We start from the raw sequence: 5064 nt of genomic DNA on the forward strand, positions 1-5064 counted from the left end.
AAAGAACATTTCCGAAACACTGTTCATATGAACAGTATTTTTACGTAACACTGTTGATAAGTGCTAAATAATGCATAAATTAATATCTTATTCATAGCACTTATCATTATTTTAATTCACATATTTTTGTAAATTTAACTAAAAAATTGAATTATCTTCATCATTGCATTATTAAAAATAATTCGATTTTTGCTTGATTATATTGGTCCATCTAATGTATGCAGGTCGAATCAAATTCATCTGGAATGACCCCTGAACCCGAATGACACGCACCCCGTGAATCAGATCTTCTCAATTTCCTCTTCAACACATGGCTATCCCTAGTTCACGTTCTTCTCCCATGCTCAATGTACCACAACTCCAACCGCAAGTTATTTCAACCATTTATCTCGCACCCACGTCATCCTTCCCAGCAAAACAATATCATTCCCAGATTTCTTCCCACATCCGCATGAGTCCATGCGATCTCCCAACGTCCCAGCATCCTCATCCTCTTCCCATCGGATCTCCAGCGTTCTCATCTCCACGGATAAGCTCTTACACATCCAAGATTTATCCCAGCTCCCCTGTTCCGAGCTAAAAGAAGCATCTTTATCTTCTTCCATCTCAGTTTTCTCTCTTCCATCCTTATCCAAACACACTCCCTTGCTTCGGAACAGGATCCGAGATCTTCTCAGCTCCCCCTCGTGCCTGTGCCCATAAGCCACGTCTTCTTTCGGATCGATCTCACATCCTTATCCCTTCCGTGTTCAAAGCTCCAGCTTATCTATGCTTCAGCCGATAACCAAACGCATCCTCCCAACATCCAAGATCTTCTTCCGGATTCCCCTGTGTTGAAACAGAGTCCCAGCGATTCCTCCGTGATCCGACTTCATTCTTATCCCAAAGCCAAGATCCATTCCATCGCAACGGATTCCTCCCAACCATTCCGCTCCCATCCGCCCGTTGTTCTCCCACGAACCGATTCCATCCCAGCTTATCCCAACTAGATTCCCAACTCTCATCCTCTTCCCCTGTTACGGTTTCCACCCAGCTATCAGCCGAGATCCTCTCAGCCGTGAGCACCATCCCGTGTTTCCCACGTCTTCCACGACTTCCTCTGCTTCAAAACAGAGCTCCAATCTCCACGTCACCTCCGAGATCTTCTCCGCATCACCTGCTCCCAGCTCGTTCCAGCCGTCCGCAAGATACCCATAGCGTCTTCATCCTTATCCTGCACTCGGAAGGAGGAGCCAGGGGGAGTTGGAAGCCGTTGATCCATCTTTATCTCGACTTGGACAGAGGAGCGAGGGGGAGGTGCAGCCTATAAAAGGCCCAGCGTGAACCGAGAAGAGGAATCAATCCTTCTTCCCCCACCGGGGGGGGCATTCCCTCTTCCCCCACCGGGGGTTGCTCCCATCATCTCTCGGAGGCCACATCCCACGGGAAGAAGAAGAAGTAAAGGGAGAGATAATAGTTTGGGATATTCTGGGAATTACTTTCCACAAAAAAAAGGACAGAAAAGAAATGAAATGATAAGAGGGGAGTCGCCGAAGGAAGAGAAGAAAGAAATGGGAGCCCGCTGCTGTGCTGCTGCTGCCGTCCACCACTCCATGGAAGACTGATCTTCTCTCTAGGGCCGGATGCAGCCCTAACAAAGGGACACGGGTTTTATATTTGATTTTATATTCTTGGGGTTGTATGAACTTATTGTTTTTAATGGATATCTTCTTTTGAATCATATTTAATTTCTGTGATTTTAAGTATGATGTTCGTACAACTGTTCTTCATGATCACTAGGTAAATATAAGATAGTCCATGCTTAGGGAAGATGCGATGTGCTGCCACCTTAGATTAGGGTAGACATTTCATGCCAACTGAAGATGGATTATGTCCAAATTACTTTTGTGAATTTCTATTTAAATGCTTATTAGGCTTGTAGCCAATTTGCATGTTTATCCAAGAATAAATTAAAATATAAATAACCCTTGTTCCGATGTTAGTGGTGAATTCCTTGTCCTAGGTTTTCCCCAAACTGATATTTTTTTTAATTGCATTTTGCTTTATTAAAATTCCTTAGTTTAATTTTCTTCACCAACTCTTCCTTTTTAAATATTTTATTTTTTTTAAAAGAAAAACAACTGTACCCCAATTTCTGTGGAACGATACCCGTAATCACTATCCTACCAGATACGTGCTATTGCGTAGTCTTTAAAGTTGACTATCAACTGTTCATATGAACAGTGATTTCAGCCATGAATAGAAATTTTGGAAATAAAGAGTAATTTCAGCTTTTGTTCATGGGATTGGAGGTTGAAGATGAAGATGCTCATTTGGAAGGTGCATGCGTGGTGGGGACGCGCTGAGGACGCGGACGGCCTGGCATAATCAAGTTGGTGCTGTAAGGGCGGACTAGGAGCTGGAGACCCGTCTGGGCTGATCGCGAGATCCTTGGGACATTGCTAATGGCGTGAAGGATTAGGACGCACTGGAATGCTGGCTTGACCCGAGCTTGGGCTGCCGGGCATTGGGCTCAAATCCAATGTTATTGGATCTCTTAGATTACTTGTACTCAAACACAAATACAACATTAATAAGTTAATTTTATTATTAATGATTAATTATAATGCTAATTAAAATGGTCTGACGATTGCACTTTTGTGCTCTCATCACTTGTCACATTGGGCAACATTCCTAATTAAGTAACCACCTTTTAGACTTGCCTAGACACCAATTAGATCAATTAATCTAATATGACTAGCTCATATTGGTTCACTCTCGACTGATTGGGGAGGTTTGTATTTAGGTCTCTCTCAATCGACTATTTACATCTCATGCAAATATATATCTACCCACATAGACATAAGCATAAACATCCAGGCATAATATCAAAATAAATATAACTGGTGATGATCATGGATCCAGGATGGGGTCATCTTACAAGCACATGCACGTCAATTGGTTAGATCGTCTTCAACTCTTGATTCAATCTTGATCCCCTAGGTCCAATTGTGATCAACTCCTTGATCCATCTTCAATCAACCCTTGATCTCGATCCGCGCATGTTGTGCTAGTTGATGTACGTATCGATCAACCATCGACGTACAACACACATCACAAATTACATCCCAAATTACTTTAAAAATTGTTGCCCAGAGATGGTCACCCAAGAGGGGGGTGAATTGGGTGTTTTAAAACTTTTTGACTAATTAAAAGTAAACACACAAGTGTATGTGCAAAGGTAAAACTAAAGTTGCAACCTGTTGCCCAGATAGACAACCCAAGAGGGGGGGTGAATTGGGTTTTAAAATAATTTGGCTATTAAAACTTTTGTGGATAACTAATTAATGCTTTTGCGAGATGATTAATTAGTTTCTATGTGCGGTGAATGAAATGCGAGAGATAGAGAAAGACAAACAATCACAAACACAATGTTTTATAGTGGTTCGGAGCTAACCCTTGCTCCTACGTCCACTCCCCAAGTCTTACTTGGGAATTCACTATAACCCTTTGGATTACAGCCGGTTGTTTTCCAAGCTCACAACCAAACTTATTATTTTACGAGCTCACAACGAACTCGGTCGGTTTTTCCAGGCTCACCGACTAGAACCAACCCGATTGTTTTCTCGGGATCACAATCGAACCCTTACACGTTGGTTTTACACTCGGCTCACCAACCAACCTCAATACCCTTGATTCAATCCCCCGATTGAACCAAGCAAAGACAAGATGGAAGTAAAAAGGAGTAACAGAAAAACAGAGCTTCTCAAAAGCAGATAAATAACAATATAAACAAAAGAGAAGTTAGAAGCCCTCAAACACGTTTGAGTTGGAGTAGAGTAGGGCTTCTTGAACTTCGAGTCTCCTCTTGAATGTCTGGTCGACTTGAATGCAGGAGGAGATCTCTTTCAATGTTGGGAAGAAGTAGGTGGATGCAGTTAATGTTGCTCTTCCCTCTTTTCCGTTGAAAACCAGGTTGCAGAGATTGAAAGCTTGATTACTTTGAGTGGAATGGTTGTTCTCTACCTTGCTACAGTCCTCTGTGGCTATTTAAGCCATCCCCCACGGAAACTAGCCGTTAGAGACCTTTTTCTACCCGTTCTGTACACTCTGCACAGCCTGACAATATGTCCGTTGGTGGGTTGGAGTCGACTCGCGCGATCAGGAGTCGACTCGGCTGTAGCGGGAGTCGACTCATGCTTTTCTGAAGTCGACTCGGCAACTGTTCCGGATTTGAATTAAAGTCGCCTCTTCGACTGGGAGTCGACTCGACTTGACCCGGAGTCGACTCGCCAACTTCTGGAGCTGACTTGGCATTTTCGGAGTCGGCTCATCCCATGGAGTCCGTGGATCTATTTTTGAACTTGGTCCACTCGAGTCGACTCGACAATCCTGGGAGTCGACTCGGCGCTCAGAGCCCGAACTCTCGATCTACTGTCTTTTGGCTCGTCCAGTCTTGGAGTCGACTCGAACTGTTCCGGAGTCGACTCGGCTCTCAGTTTCCGAAACTTAGTCTTCTGTGTTTTTAGTGAAGCGCTGCCTTGGAGTCGACTCGAGCTGTCTGGGAGTCAACTCGAATCTCAGAGACAGCAAATTGGTCTTCTGTCTTCTTTGGGGTCGCGGTGTCTCGGAGTCGACTCGTGCAATCCGGGAGTCGACTCGAATCTCAGAGTCCGAAAAACGCTCTCTGACTTTTGCCTTGTGTACTGCTGAGAGTCGACTCTCACTATCTTTGGAGTCGACCTGCCAACCATCGGAGTCGACTCGCGTTCCACAGGAGTCGACTCGAATCTCAGGGTCGAAAACCGCCCTCTGACTTTTCTGCCTGTAACTCCTTGGAGTCGACTCATACTACCCCGGAGTCGACTCGGTGAACATCGGAGTCGACTCGCGCACTTCAGGAGTCGACTCGTTGACAGGTTTTGAGTTGTGTCCTTCTGTCCATCTGTCTGTTCTCAGTCGGAGTCGACTCGTACTGATCCGGAGTCGACTCGAGCCAGTGCCAGTGATTCTGATACGCTTGGAGTCGACTCGTAATATCTCGGAGTCGACTCGAGTCTCAGATTTTGGTTCAAACTGACTTCT

Source organism: Phoenix dactylifera, unplaced genomic scaffold (assembly GCF_009389715.1).
Source record: "Phoenix dactylifera cultivar Barhee BC4 unplaced genomic scaffold, palm_55x_up_171113_PBpolish2nd_filt_p 000765F, whole genome shotgun sequence".
NCBI classification, from domain to species: Eukaryota; Viridiplantae; Streptophyta; class Magnoliopsida; order Arecales; family Arecaceae; genus Phoenix; species Phoenix dactylifera.